Below are 16,917 nucleotides of genomic sequence, written 5' to 3'. Positions count from 1 at the left end.
ATCTGTGCACAAAATAACTATAGTTTATAATTGAGAAAAACAAAGTGTACAAGAGAAGAAAATTTCATACGAATACGTGGTTCACAGTGGGAGATATAGAACGGCCATAATTTTACAGAATTTCATGACCCAAAAAAATTTCAACCCTTTATATCTTCTACATTTATAGATCTGTGCACAAAATAACTATAGTTTATAATTGAGAAAAACAAAGTGTACAAGAGAACAAAATTTCATACGAATACGTGGTTCACAGTGGGAGATATAGAACGGCCATAATTTTACAGAATTTCATGACCCAAAAAATTTTCAACCCTTTATATCTTCTACATTTATAGATCTGTGCACAAAATAACTATAGTTTATAATTGAGAAAAACAAAGTGTACAAGAGAACAAAATTTCATACGAATACGTGGTTCACGGTGGGAGATGTAGAACGGCCATAATTTTACAGAATTTCATGACCCAAAAAATTTTCAACCCTTTATATCTTCTATATTTATAGATCTGTGCACAAAATAACTATAGTTTATAATTGAGAAAAACAAAGTGTACAAGAGAACAAAATTTCATACGAATACGTGGTTCACGGTGGGAGATGTAGAACGGCCATAATTTTACAGAATTTCATGACCCAAAAAATTTTCAACCCTTTATATCTTCTATATTTATAGATCTGTGCACAAAATAACTATAGTTTATAATTGAGAAAAACAAAGTGTACAAGAGAACAAAATTTCATACGAATACGTGGTTCACGGTGGGAGATGTAGAACGGCCATAATTTTACAGAATTTCATGACCCAAAAAATTTTCAACCCTTTATATCTTCTATATTTATAGATCTGTGCACAAAATAACTATAGTTTATAATTGAGAAAAACAAAGTGTACAAGAGAACAAAATTTCATACGAATACATGGTTCACGGTGGGAGATGTAGAACGGCCATAATTTTACAGAATTTCATGACCCAAAAAATTTTCAACCCTTTATATCTTCTATATTTATAGATCTGTGCACAAAATAACTATAGTTTATAATTGAGAAAAACAAAGTGTACAAGAGAACAAAATTTCATACGAATACGTGGTTCACGGTGGGAGATATAGAACGGCCATAATTTTACAGAATTTCATGACCCAAAAAAATTTCAACCCTTTATATCTTCTACATTTATAGATCTGTGCACAAAATAACTATAGTTTATAATTGAGAAAAACAAAGTGTACAAGAGAACAAAATTTCATACGAATACGTGGTTCACAGTGGGAGATATAGAACGGCCATAATTTTACAGAATTTCATGACCCAAAAAAATTTCAACCCTTTATATCTTCTACATTTATAGATCTGTGCACAAAATAACTATAGTTTATAATTGAGAAAAACAAAGTGTACAAGAGAACAAAATTTCATACGAATACGTGGTTCACAGTGGGAGATATAGAACGGCCATAATTTTACAGAATTTCATGACCCAAAAAATTTTCAACCCTTTATATCTTCTACATTTATAGATCTGTGCACAAAATAACTATAGTTTATAATTGAGAAAAACAAAGTGTACAAGAGAACAAAATTTCATACGAATACGTGGTTCACAGTGGGAGATATAGAACGGCCATAATTTTACAGAATTTCATGACCCAAAAAAATTTCTACCCTTTATATCTTCTACATTTATAGATCTGTGCACAAAATAACTATAGTTTATAATTGAGAAAAACAAAGTGTACAAGAGAACAAAATTTCATACGAATACGTGGTTCACAGTGGGAGATATAGAACGGCCATAATTTTACAGAATTTCATGACCCAAAAAAATTTCAACCCTTTATATCAGTGGTTCTTAACCTTTTCATAGACGCGGGACACAATTATATGTATATATTTTTCTCGCGGAACAGTAACTTTAATTAATTTGAAATTCGGTACTTAGCAAGAACTTAAAATTGAAATTTCGCGGAACACTTGGACCATATTCGCGGAACACCAGTTTTTTGCGGAAGACCGGTTAAGAACCACTGCTCTAGGCGTATATAGGACCATCTTACATTCACATTTAACCATGTTTACCACTCACTAGACTTAGATAGGACCACCTTGCACTAACATTTAACCATGTTGGCGACTCACTAGACTTATATAGGGCTACCATACATGCACATTTAACCATGTTTACCACTCACTAGACTTATATACGGTCTACCGGAAAGTTCTGTCCGTTTTTGGAATAAAACAAAATACAAATTTTTCTTGCCAATAAACTTTATAAATAAACTTTATTAAATAATATAATTGCCATTATTATTAATGATATCTCGCCAGCGTGGGCGCAATTTATGTATTTCATTTTTGAAAAATGTATTATTTTTTGATGCGAGAAATTGAACCAGTACTTGTTTGATATCTGCTTCATTTTTAAATGTTTCGCCCTTCAACAAATTTTGTAAGGACAAAAACAAGTGATAGTCGGAGGGTGCTAAGTTCGGGGAATATGGTGGATGCGACAGAATTTTCCAGCCTTGTTCTGCAATTTTTAGACGAGTCTTTAAAGCAGCATTTGGCCTGGCATTATCATGATGCAGTATGATGTTCTTCCTATTGAACATCGCCGGCCTTTTTTCTTGGACTGCTGTCTTTAAATTATGCATTTGCTAACAATACTTCTCCGAATTTAGCTTTTCGTTCGGTTTTAAAAGCTCATAATGTGTAGGTCCTCGAATGTCCCACTATATACACAACATTCTCTTATTCAGAGTGAAATTAGGTTTACAGGTGGAAGGGCTAGGTTTTCCGGGTTCACAATATGTCCTTTTCCTTACGATGTTTTCGTAGGTAATCTACTTTTCATCCCCAGTTATCATCCGGTTCAAGAAGAGCTCGATTTTGACCTCGAACTACGGATTTAACCCCAATAGACTATTTTCAGAGGGGATATCTAAAAAATAAAGTGTACAGTAACCTTAATCCCTTGGCTTCAATCGAAGATCTGGAATATCGAATAGCTCTAGCCTGCCTAGATCTGGTTTGTTCCATTTGAAAAAAAACTTAGATACTGTATCTGGGGAAATTGGGGTTTAAATAATGGGTCAATTACTGAAAAAAACTAGATTTGATTAAATACGTGTTTTCTATTTTTTTGAAATTTCCCGCCGTTTAAAAAAAAAGTGGGTGGAACACATAACTCTGGTCACCCTGTTCATAAGTCTATTGAGTCGCTAAATAGGTTAAATGTGAGTGTAAGGTAGTCCTATCTAAGTATAGTGAGTGGTAAACTTGGTTAAATGTGAGAGTAAGGTGGTCCTATATAACAATAGTGAGTGGTAAACATGGTTAAATGTGAGTGTAAGGTGGTCCTATCTAAGTCTAGTGAGTGGTAAACATGGTTAAATGTGAATGTAAGGTGGTCCTATCTAAGTCTAGTGAGTGGTATACATGGTTAAATGTGAGAGTAAGGTGGTCCTATCTAAGTCTAGTGAGTGCCAACATGGTTAAATGTGAGTGTAAGGTGGTCCTATCTAAGTCTAGTGAGTGGTAAACTTGGTTAAATGAGAGTGTAAGGTAGTCCTATCTAAGTATAGTGAGTGGTAAACTTGGTTAAATGTGAGAGTAAGGTGGTCCTATATAACTATAGTGAGTGGTAAACATGGTTAAATGTGAGAGTAAGGTGGTCCTATCTAAGTCTAGTGAGTCGCCAACATGGTTAAATGTGAGTGTAAGGTGGCCCTATCTAAGTATAGTGAGTGGTAAACATGGTTAAATGTGAGAGTAAGGTGGTCCTATATAAGTCTAGTAAGTGGTAAACATGGTTAAATGTGAGTGTAAGGTGGTCCTATGTAAGTCTTGAGAGTCACCAACATGGTATATATGAGACACCAGACTGGTAGAATGAAGGTGCTAAGTTTGGGAAAGGTGATAATATTGATAGAGAAGAGGCACCAGCTAGGCGGAATAAAGATGCATTGGTCCGATTCTGGTTTAACCATTGGCAATGTTTGGTTTTAAAAATTTAATCCCTCAAATTTTGATTAAATTAAAAAATTTAATCGTCCAAAGTGATTAAAACTAAATTTGAAATTTAATTCAATCAATTAAAATTCTGATTATTTAATTTTAATTTTAATCTTAATTTTTAGTTATGATTAAAAATTTTAATTGATTAAATTGCGATTAAATTAAAAGTGAATTTAATTTTAATCAACTAAATTTGGCGGATTAAATTTTTAATTTTAATCATGATTAAAATTAAATTTCGGTTTAATTCAATTGTTTTTTAATTGATTAAATTTTTGCCCAACTCTGACTACTCCAGAAATCATTGATAAAATCCATGATATGGTGATGGATGACAGAAGAGTGAAGGTGCGTGAGATTGCTAGTGCTGTGGGCATCTCGAATGAACGGGTACATAAAATTTTGCATCAACATTTGGACATGACAAAGCTATCCGCAAGATGGGTGCCGCGATTGCTCACGCTTGACCAAAAACGAAATCGTGTGAAGTGTTGCAAGGACGGTTTGCAGCTGTTCCAGAAGAATCCGCGGGACTTTAAGCGTCGTTTCGTCACTGTGGATGAAACATGGATACATCACTACACTCCTGAGACCAAAGAACAATCTAAACAATGGGTTACCAAGGGGGAATCAGCGCCAAAAAAGGTGAAGACCGTTCCTTCGGCCGGAAAGATTATGGCGACTGTCTTTTGGGATTCGCAAAGAATAATCCTCATCGACTATCTGTAAAAGGGTAAAACTATTACAGGTGCATATTATTCATCATTATTGGACCGTTTGAAAACCGAGCTGCAAGAAAAACGCCCACGATTGGCCCACAAAAAAGTCCTTTTCCATCACGGACAACGCACCAGCTCACACCTCCAGCAGTTGTGGTCGCAAAATTAATGGAAATAGGGTTCCAACTCGTTTCACATCCCCCCTATTCTCCAGACTTGGCTCCCTCGGACTACTATTTGTTCCCCAATATGAAGAAATGGAAATATGGGAAAAAGATTTTATTCCAACGAGGAAGTGATTGCAGAAACGAATGGCTATTTTTCAGACTTGGACAAATCCTATTATTCGGAAGGGATCAACAAACTAGAGCAGCGTTGGACGAAGTGTATAAGCCTAAAAGGAGACTATGTTGAAAAATAAAAAAGGTTTACCCCCAAAAATTAAGTAGTTTTTATTTTTGCACGGACTTTTCAGACGACCCTCGTACTAAGTACTTTTTGGCAGCCCGTCTTTGCAGAAGATAAGTGAGACCAAGGAAGCGATAAAACACAAGAATTATCTACGTTCAATAATACGTCGTGGAATGGACTACAGTTGAAGATTCGCACGGCCAGAGTCTTTGTTTGGCATATTGCCATCGATCCAAATCTGTATCGATTACTCACAAAGATGTATTTATCTTACGTAATCAAACAATCATCTTGTATTTTCTATCTCTCTTACTACTCTTATCTCCCTTGATTACGGTGATCGTGTTAAAATTTCCAAACTGTTTTCCTTGTAATCACGATTTAGTTGTCCCGAAAACTGCGGAAGCAGGGTTTTTTTGGGGGGGCGCATGGTCAGTACGTGCGTACTGACAGGCGAACAATAAGTGACAAAAGGTCGCAGTATAAATCTCGATATTCCGCCGGAATACAGTAGGAGCCGGAATTTCTTGAATTTCCCCCCCACACCGAAAAATCTGGTGTGACCACTCACACGACTTCCTCCTGCTGCTATTCTCAAAGTTCGAACTCAATGTCATATTTAATTCTCACGATTTTAGTAGATCTCAAAATGCGGAAAAATCTGTGACGTAAAGTGGCACTTCCGGTCACCAAATTTTCCATCAAAATTTTGGAGCTCAGTCTAACATTTGATACTCATTAACATTAATATTATATGGGTGGTAAGTCAGTACAATAAACAATGATAGCACTCTAGAGGGGAGCCTACCACCACTTCCTGTTCACTTCCTTAATAGAATTTCCCTGGGGAAAGTGTGTCAAATAAAAGTTTTGAATCTTCGCAAGCTCACCAAGTTTAATGGAAATCTTAGCAGTGATTTTGGTGAAATCCTAAAATACAAAAACATTTCCGGTTTTTTGATTTTGACCGAAATTGTGGCATCCTTTGTTAGCACCTAAGCCCAATATCAGATCTGAACGTGCTGTGATCTTCCGTTTTCGAGAGAGAGGACAATATGTCGGGCTCAGAGGATTTCAAAAAGTAATTTAAAACTCACAATCAGAAATCTGAATGATTATTGCACAATAAATGAAAAATTTAAATTTGTCTTTAAAAAAAAATTTAACTTGGAGGCGCCGGGCATCGATCCCGGTACCTCTCGCATGCTAAGCGAGCGCTCTACCATCTGAGCTACGCCCCCTGTGTTATTTTCGTAAATAATACTAATAAGACAGCGTTTAAATATTGTGTATTAGGAGCACAGAGTAGAACAGTTACGTAATGGTCGGACAACAACCACTACTAAGGGAGTGGTACCAGTCCGATCTGTCTGCCGGGTCTAGTATACACTAAGCGCCTGGCTAATTTACATCATCGATAACATAGAATAGTGGAGGGGGAACTGTTTATTTTCTCTTAGTATGAAATCGAGTAGATTTATCAAAAAAACAAGTTTGCACCAGTTACCGTAACCATGGTTACCCCTGATTCTGAGAAAAATCATCTAACTGTTGAACACTTTAGCTGGAAATCGAATAATTACAGAAAAATCATACCCTTATACTTCGTTCGAGTACCCCCATGGGTCTTGAAAGTGAGGAAAGTGGCCAACCGGAAATAGCACCTTACTGATTAGACTGCTCATACTCTGGGAGTGTATCTCAAAACTGGCTGCGAAGATTTTTCTTGAAATATCCGGTACAGATCACATCGCAAATTTCCACTTTAGGATAGTTTCGAGGGGAACGCTCCTCCTGTGATATCTATTCCTGGGTCTACAACTTTCTGGTGTGTGTAACCACTAGACGATTACAGGGTTCACATTAGTATTCGAAGATATTAAACCGTGCTCTAGAGTGAATAAATTTCATTCTGGTACTGAAATGGTGACGCTTTACGACACTATTAATCACGGCCATCAGAGTGTGCTAGTGGAGTAGGCAGGTTACCAACTAACTGGTATTGTTACTAACCTCTCATCTAGTAGACCTATCATTCAGCCCTGGTATTTAAACATGAGCCGCAAGCTTCAGATAGATTTTCAATTACTAATTTCCAGTGAGTGTTATCAAACATTCAAACATATAAATTGACAAGAATTAAGTACTCATTCGATATTGCAGTATTTTTTCGATACCAATAAAATATCGAATGATTTGATACCGATATTCAGATTGTTTTGCTGTTAATTTAAAGTTACAATACGTAAAATCAAGAATATGATTATTTATTTTTTTTATTTATATATTATATATAAGTATATGTTAGGGGTACTCACTAAGGAAACAATCAGGTAAAGGGGTGCACTAATGAAAAAAGATTGGGAACCGCTGATCTAACCCCCGATAAACGTTGTGTTTTTAGAAATGAGCCAATGAATTTATGAATGTTGCATGACCTAATGAACTGGTTCATGTTCACAATAATAACAGGTATATTGTTGAAGATCGGCTGGGCGTCCAAGTTTTCTCAGAGCCACTCTGAAATCCATTTCGAAACAAATTAGTAAGCCTATCGCATCGTTTCAAGTCCAGCTTTAAATGGATCTCTTTGATGATGTCCAAGGAAAAGCGGACATGTTTTTTTGGCGCACTTCCTGTTCGACTGGCATTCTTCCGGCTCGTCAATTTAGACACTTTGGTAAAAAACAAAAGTTTAGTTATGCTTAAGTTTAAAGTTACACCATAAAGTTGCAATAGAAATTTCAAAAAAAAACTGAAGGAAAATGCTCAAACGGAATTACCAATTTTCTAAATGAGTGTTGTGGGTTTTAATGGTTTTTTTTAAATACAGAAAATTTGTATTTTTGTGGAAGTTACGCGTTAAGGGAAAGCCGGGTTAGTCTGGCATACACTAGTCCCAAATATGTTTATAATTAACAAGGGGTGATTTTACTGTGAGATATGGACCCGCCAAAGTCACAATTAATTCCAAGTGCGCATTAGAAAACAAATTAGGGATGACGCCAACATTGTGGCAGCCGTGCAATCTAAAAAACATATCCCTTTTTTCTTTTTATTAGAGATCTGTTCTGTTTCCGCGCTGGTGATTTAGTCGGCCCGAAAGACTTTGAAGTTAGAAGTTTATTAGATACAGGTTTAGCTAGTTTGTATGTGTGTTTAGAGGAGGCGGTAAGATGAAAGAGATGACGATGACGTCAGCGCCGTCATCATTACCAGAATACGAATGAGAATACTTTTTGGCTGTGACTCGCACCACACGGCGGTTACCTTCTCTCTGGTAACCACAAAACTCAAAAACCAGTACCTCCTTTGAGGTTTTCTTTTATGATCACTTGGTAACAACCTCATTAAAATTAAATTCAAGTCAGTATGTTCAGGATGTTGACCTCGCTAGCTTCCCCTGAATTTCTGTAGAAGAGAGCAGGGTTATGTATCAGTTAGTTATTCTTTGAAATTGAGGGCTTTTTCAAGAAATTGAAGTCCCTTGAAAACTTAAAAGACGTAACGTAATAAAATTAAGTTTGATTTGATTGAATCCCAGTCGTCTGTCGGTCTTCCACCCATCGCCCTGGGCCTAAAACCCACTTTTAGGACCCCAACAACACACTGGAAAACAGGATACGTGCACATAACCGAAACTAACAACCCCTTATAACCCCACGGCGATATTTACAAACTGTTTTATCCAGTCTCCAGTGATTAGTACTTATAATAGGCCTCAACGAGAGTCTAAAAAAAAAAATCCAAGACCGATTCAAAGAACAACATCCGCCCGTACAAACACACAAAGGTGCCACGGTAGCCGAGCGGTTAAGAGGCGAGACCTGCAAAGCTAATATGCATTGTGGTACTGGGTTCGATTCCCGGTCTTAGGCCTTGGATTTTATTTTAAGGTTTATAAAAGAAATTTACAATAAAGTATGTTTGCTAGTCGCCTCCGACACCTAAGTTTGGTAGTTGGACGTAAAGCCCGCCTGAAAAAATAGGCGATTACTTTTACTTTTACAAACACACAACAATATAGACTCAACTGATGCTAACCACTTTATCAAACACGGTCATCCAATAAAGTGACGCTATTACATACTGGAAGCAAGGGAAAACTTACAAGATATCTTAGAAACAGTAGAAATATACTAACACAAAGCCAAGAACGACCAAAATGAACTTTAAATTCGGATACGTCTTGACACAAACCCAGTTCAACAAACCTCACTAAAACAATATATAAGTATAAAAAAACATTAATATTCTAGCATTTCGCATGTTCTCTACCATTTTGAAGATTTTACCTGTTTACGCATCATTTGTTAAGTCATTAGAATTACAGGTTCATCAATATTTAATTTAACAATAATTATTATTTCCCAGTCCTAATGTACTAAGTATAATTCAGTGTTGCCAGTTTAAATTCGAGCGTCCCCCCATGTAAAAGACAATTCCAATTTGACGATTTTTTATGCACGAAACATTCATAATTCTTAACAACAAGTTAATAGGTTACATTATTTAAAACAAAAAAAATGTTTTACAATTCATTAACGTTTTGAATAACATATGTATCGTACACACTGTGTAACCTCCTTCACTCACACAGCAGGTGCAGTGTCAGATGGGAAATTAGTTGAAGAAAAATTCCCTTCAACAAAACTAATTATTCAAGCTTTGAAGATGATTGAAAGTCCGAAGTAGGTCAAGAATAAGCGCACTAAATGTTTAAAATAAAAGTTTAAGATCCTAGTGGTGAGTTTTAGATCATTTCGTACACATGAGTGCAAAAAAATATTTTCGGGAAAATCGATGAGACTGATAATCGATTGAGTTCCGATAGGTGTTTTTGGTCGAAAAGCTTAACTAAGTTGCCAAGAGTGGAGACTCTGCAGGAAGCAAGAGGTAATAAACACAAATAAATAGTGAGATCAGCTGACCAATTTCTAAAACAGGGTTTCCAGTAAATACCCATTCTGACCTAATTAATCTCGGCTCGATTATTCCCTGGAACTGGTTGAATTCAGTCTGGAATTCCAATAATTGGCCCCCATCCCTTACATATTTACCTCTTTAATTAATAACATAGTCTGGCGTTAATAACATTCCCCGCCCCCTTCCGGGGCCGAACTACTCAGTGAATTATTGGCAGAAGATTTTGTGAGCGGAAATTTATTTAGGAAGCTGCCGGCGTGGTCTACAATTAAGTTAGCATGCAACCGGAAGTAATGGCCGAGGATTTACTCGGTCCATCTGGGCAATGAATTTTAGGTTAAAATATTTATTGATCAATTGGGCGCTGTTTAATTATGTTAAGTCCTTCTGTTTTTACTTCCTCTTCCCGAGAAGGGGCAGTCAATAATCTCGTCAAACTTCCTGTTTGGAGTTCTTACCGGAAATAGTAACTGGTTTGAGGTCCCCTGAGTCCGAAAAACCAAAAAACAGTCACCGGAAGCTGATATTTCGATTTGGTCCCTCCATGTGACCCAAAACTCCTCCACAGGAAGTTCCCCTTCACTGAATGGGTCATCCACTTTTTTTTCCAGCATCACTTAAAGATAGCTCGAATGATCTTCTTCAAACTTTTTATTTACTCATTGCACTAATGTTGGCCTGTAACCAACCTTTTTTCAGTTGAGGTTTTTCGAGGGAAAATTCGGCGGTGATTGTGGACAGAGCAACTCAATATCGAGAAATCACAGGAAGTTGAATCAAAGGAACACCATATTTCCCGGAGAAAACTGGAGATTTTACCCGATCGATTACCAAATCTTCTCCAAAGCCCATAAAGATGCAAATAATTTAATGAATATCTCCAGTCCCAGGGGACTAATTAATCTGAACATTTATCAATAACAGTCGGAGGGGGGTCTAATTTTCGGGCGAGAATAAAGTTGAGAGTATTACAGCCTGATTAAAGGTAGTGCGTGCGTTGTAGAGATGATCTTTCTCTCGTGTTGCAGGTGAATTACATTAGTGTATAACAGTGACTGGAGACTCCCCGTTCTAACTCTTCCCGCCTTGTTACTATACTTTATTACCGCCATTCTGGGTACACAGGTGTGGCGGCAGTGTCCTTGAGTTGGCCACACTGCAACACATCACTGCCTTCCAGATAACACCCCCCTACCAAATTCTCCTAATTATCTGATTACTTTATTATAGCCAACTTTATTACGACCGCTCTTCATAAACTTATTTTCTTAATTTATATAAATTAATCTTAAAACTTAAAAGTGTACATCATATAAATTCTCTGTTTTTATAATTAACCAATGGTGTTGTTCTCAATGAAATTTTGGTTTTTTATCATGTTGGTACACGTATTGAATTAATAGTTGCTAATAGTCAATAATAATAGTTAATTTGACAAATAGGAAAAAGGATCTCTACAATTTATTAACACATTCCTGGACAAAATGTTTTATATAAACATGGAGTAGATTTTCGAGAAAAATAGAAAAGTGAAAAATACAATTAAGTTATACTTTCGCTTGTAGAATATCCTTTAAAGTCGTAGTTTTGGCGACTCATTCAACTCTCCTGGTTACACCAGGTTTTCCTAGAAGTGCTCTTAATCGAATTTTCCTAGAACAATTTCCAGGTATACGTCTTAGACTACTATAAATACAAAGAAGAAGAAAATTTTTGGATCCGTTTTTGACGGGAAAATCTTGAAGAAAGTCCCTTCCGTAAAGTGGTACTTCCGGTTAGAGTTAAGACCGTAACGGACATTGGGAGCAGTGGTACCGAACATTCCACTTCAATTCCATGAAAATAAAAAAAAAAAGAAGATTTTTCCACTATTTAGGTTTAGTCAACCCAAATGAAATAGCCTCGCTAACCACTTTTTCTTTTGATGAGAAATACTCCTGGGGTAGAAGGGGGGGTTTCTACAATCCTGATTATTATTTAGAGTGGGGGGAAAAGAGCTATTTGGTCGAGGAACTGTGTCAGTTTGTTACCGGAAAGAAATGAAACGAGGTCATTTACTTGTCTTGAAGCTGATAGAGATGAAAGACGCCCACTAAATTTCGACCTAAGATGAAATCTTTGAGAAGAAGATCCAATGCTGTATTAGACTATCGATTATTTGAACATATACGATAGGCTGCCAGCGTTGGATTGTCAGAAGAGTTTTTCATCAAAAAAGTAAAATATGAAAAGGGGTTTTTACAAGATGGTCACTGCATTTGTTAACTGACCAATAAGAAAATCCGAAAAGCAATTTGCGTTTGATCCAACTTTGTAAAGAATCCAATTGGTTTTTGTTACTATGGATGAGAAGTTGATCCACCATTGCTTGCAGGAAACAGCTATCAAAGGGGTGGGGCAACGATGATGGCTATGGACCAAAAAACAAGGTTAAATAGATTCCATCTGGGTGAAAGGTCATGGCCTGTGTTTTCTGAGATGTAGAAGGAATCCCTTTTTTTTTTTATTGATTACCTTGCAAAGGAAGTAAACAATATGTTAAGTGGTGTAGATTGCAATGAGGAGGAGCATTTCATATAATATAATAATGATATGTCCACGTTATGTAGAGTAGAAAGGAAACGAATGTTTGACGACATATACAGATATTTAGATGCACCATTTCGCTACGAAGACATAATATTCTCCACCAATATCTATGTGCTTAAGTCTTGTAGCACAGCTAGCTGAGAAATATGAATGTATTTAAAAGTTATAGCCGATTAGAATGAATGGAAGAAAATGATTAGAGAAGGATTACGCGATTTTAATTCAGGTTAAGCTATAAGGATGGCAGGAACATAGAGTACTGTTCCATCCATTAGTTGTAAGTTTGTATGTAAATAGTTGTATATATATAAGAGGGATGAATGTGTGAAGCGAATGTATTTATAAGTAAGAATAGAGAGTGAGTGATATTCTAGTGATAAGCACCTAGACGATGCTGGCTGTATACATAGACGATGCTGGCTGTATGGCGAAAGACAATGCCCAAAAAAGTGGCAAATACTTCCTTAGTCTTCTGGACCAACTAGATGGACAAAATCGTGAGAATGAGGACTGGATTGCAAAAAAAAAAAGGAATAGATTTTTCTTTGGAAAGGGATAACTTTGGGGGAAAGTGAAGAGGTTTCCAGTACGAATTGTTGGGAAGTCCAAACTGATCCCCAAATTTGGGAACCTCTTGATTGTTGGGGTTACATTATTAAATCTAAAGAAATTTGTGGATGGAGAAAAGATTGGGGAATCAAACGAAGAGATGAGAGCAACATCTTAGATTTGGTGTTAGCCACATCTTTCAGCGTAGCACTTCCGGGGCTGGGGGGGGGATGGAGTCTATTCTTTGGCAAAACTGGGAATAAAAAGGAAATCTTTTTGGACTACAAAGTCCAGAACTTCTTATCTTTGCCGTTCGTTGTGAAAACTAAACATAAAATTGGATACGAGCACCCTGTGACGTTTTCCTGTTTCCGAAAAGATCAAGTCCTGCCTTAAAAGGAACCCGAGGGTTCGAGTCGATGGAAGAGGTGAAGCGCCGAAATCAGCGGAGCTACTAAATGCTCTTACAAAAGAAGACTTCCAGCATCGCTTTGACCAATGGAAAAAACGAATGGAACGGTGTGTGGCGAGGGGTGGAGGAGTACATTGAAGTGGAGCAATCGATTGTAGAATCGAATTTTTAAAATAAAACTCTTTTTCATAAACAGTCTGGTCATTTAATAGGCAGACCTCGTACGAGGCAAGCATTGATGGTGAGAACGTTAGCGCCAAGACTGCTAGCCAGAGCCTGCAGTCATCTTCCCTCACTTGTCCTTGAACGACAATCAAACATAAAAGCAAACTCATCCAGAATTAAAATCAAAAAAGGTTTGGTATTTATTTATTTATTTTTTTTTTTATGCGAGGAAATCTGCTGGAAACGTCAGCACTCTGTGAGGAATAACGACACGAATAACGAGTAAAAAAAGAGAGTTGGTGTTGGTGGACAATCTAATTGAAATGGGGTCTGCGGAACCAGCTGGGGCTGGTTCTTATAGAGCACAGCAGAAATTAGACATGTTTGTGCATGCAGTAATTTCCTAATGAATACTAATTCATATTCTCTCTTACGTGTTCAACACATTACAAAGTAATTACGTAATGGTGAGAGGGTGAGGGGGTTGGTGCGGCTACCGGCACATTCAGAGCAGTTCGTGCAAGACGTATGTCCATTTAATGTGTGGTTAGCGGTATGGGAGGGGAGGGAGGATTGTGAATGTGTAGGACATGTATCATGAGGGCTGTGTAGTGGGCGTCGTAGTGCCATTGAAATATATACTTCCGGTCTGTCTGCTGCTTCACTGGCAACAATGGCGGCGCTCTCGTAATACCTCTACCCCCACCTCTAATTTTCATTCATTACTCAACAGTTCCGATTCCCCACATCCGTTAAAACCTCCAATCGCGTCTCCTTCTGTTGGCCAGAAGTGGGATCTCGCAATGGCAACGGAACTTCCTAAATATATTAGCCCCTGGGGGAAAAACTATTTAATTAAATAATTATTAATATATTAAAATAAATCAGAATTAAATTGTAGTTGGGAGGATTGTAGTTGGAGGATTGTAATTAGAGGATTTTAGTTAGAGGATTGTACTTAGAGGATTTTAGTTAGAGGATTTTAATTAGAGGATTGTAGTTAGAGGAATGTAGTTAAAGGATTGTAGTTAGAGGATTGTAGCTAGAGGATTGTAGTTAGAGGATTGTAGTTAGATGATGCACTGCACGTGTTGTGTCAGTGCGAGGGGCTTGTATGGCTAAGGATGTTACTTCTCGGGGAGGAAAAACCAAGGCCTGTGAGCTTTACCCAAGAGCCGCTCTCCAGAATTAAGAGTCTGATTAAAAGGACAGGTCTGGAAGGTGAGCTTTAAAGTGAGGGGAGCCACAATAGATCCAAAGGGGTCGCAGTGGCGTAGGCCTTGAGGCCGCCCTAGTCTAATCTATCTATCTATCTGTGAAGGACTGTAGCTAGAGAATTTTAGTTAGAGGATTGTAGCTGGAGGATTTTAGTTAGAGGATTGTAGTTAGGGGATTGTAGTTAGAGGTTAGTTGAGAATTGGCTCAATGTTCTTATTTATACACGTGGAATTTACCACTAACATTAAATAGTAAATTATAAAACTGCACACCTTCCGGAAATGATGCTTTTTAAAGAGAAAATCTAAGCAAAGTGAAGTGGCATTTCCGGTGAGGAATTTGGATGGCTAAAGTAAAATCCGTTATGGGCATAAGGAGCGGAAGCTACAGAATATTCCAATACGATTCCGGCGAAATGAAAACTGCAACTTTAGAGGCTGCATTCACAAAAAAAGCTGTTCAGTCTGGGTAGATAAAATAACCACGCTAACCCCACTTTTCTCTTGATGAGATATCCTTTTGATTTATGGAAATATGTTCATCAAAGAGGTTGATTTTACTATCTTGATCATCCTCCATGATTATTATCTGGAGTGGGAAAAACTTTTTTTCCTCAACTCGAGCCGGAAAGTGAGGCAGCAAAAAAATAGCATTAAATAGAAATCGGTTGTTATTTAAGGGAGTGTGTTTTTCGTTATCTGGCAGCATTGTTGTGTGTTGGTAGCACTGAGCCCTCTTCCTATCCTATCCTTTATTATTCGCTCACAATCCAGACTAGTACTTTATTTAACCAACAACTGGAACAAGATTCCCTTATCTGCATATCCGGGAGTTTTCGCTTCCTCTCTCACTGAACAAAAGAGTGGGGGTAGGCGAAGCGCCGAAGGATAAAAAAAGGGTATTCTATGGCAGTGGTGACTAGATCTGCACGAATCTCCAAGACAAATAGCCCTTCCAGAAGTTCCTAACTGTATAAATTAACCACCCGTTCATTGTCTTAGCGTCGTCTTCTTCCTTTCTTTTATTTCCCTTTCTTGGTTAGCAGGGTAAAAGTCCGGTTTTCTTTTAAATTGTAATAACTCAAATATAATCGCTACTTTTATGATGATATTCTACTATTACAGGAGCTAAGGAATACTTATATTTGAGAAACTTTTTTTTTCCCCTTAGAAATGTGCACAATAGAATCGCCGCGATATTAAGAATTGAAGTACGCTTTAGGTTTTCTAGTAATTCCTGTTAATGTTGAATCCTTATAGATGATTTATTGATTCAAGTAGTAGTTGAAATGCGTGCAACGTTAGTTCAGAACTAGGAGGTAATTGGTAGCCAGGTTATGGTAGCATTACTGAATGGGTGTAGCTGGAGATGCTGGCCACTTAGGTTGCAACAAATTGAGATAGATTTCCGGCTCTGTTACCACAAACTATCTCTCTGCTTTAATAAGCTTCCTGTGGGAACTGGCAACTTTGCTTAAATACTTAATTTGTACTTAGATGGCTATTTGAACGGGGAAAACATTTTGCGACTGAGTTGCCTGGTTTTCAAACTTCAAACTTATACTAAATTCTCTTTCTTATTACTACAATGATAAGTAGCACGTTTGTTTATTGTATAACTGATCGGGTTTGCATTTTTAGCCATCAGAGGTCTCCTCTGATGTACTGTAGTCTGATACAGTGCAGTGACTTACTTGTGTCAGACGAAAAAAAAATACGTGAAGTTGGAAATCTCTACAACAAACTGATCACCTCTGATGATGATTAAAAGAGCGAAACAAGAGGTACAGTTATACAATAATACTGAGTTGGATAAAAATTAGCTGTATAATCCACCATTTGTTCCACAATAACATATACATATATTGTGTATAACTAAAGAGCGTGGCCTTGTAAGTGAGAGATCTC

The 16,917-nt window shown here is 37.2% G+C and overlaps 1 protein-coding gene and 1 non-coding gene across 5 annotated transcripts in view; one reads left to right on the top strand and one right to left on the bottom strand.

The window, feature by feature from the left end:
* Dgk (diacyl glycerol kinase 1) overlaps positions 1 to 16,917 on the top strand; it is a 129,584-nt gene that overhangs the window by 73,727 nt on the left and 38,940 nt on the right. The window lies entirely within an intron of this gene.
* On the bottom strand, positions 6,320 to 6,392 carry TRNAA-AGC (transfer RNA alanine (anticodon AGC)). The gene has a single exon. It is a non-coding gene; the product is annotated as a tRNA-Ala (tRNA).

This window comes from Rhodnius prolixus, unplaced genomic scaffold, assembly GCF_049639745.1.
Source record: "Rhodnius prolixus isolate KJV_2025 unplaced genomic scaffold, Rpr scaffold_13, whole genome shotgun sequence".
Taxonomy (NCBI): domain Eukaryota; kingdom Metazoa; phylum Arthropoda; class Insecta; order Hemiptera; family Reduviidae; genus Rhodnius; species Rhodnius prolixus.
The sequence above is the reverse complement of the archived record's forward strand: the minus strand, read 5'-3'. Positions and strand labels throughout refer to the sequence as shown.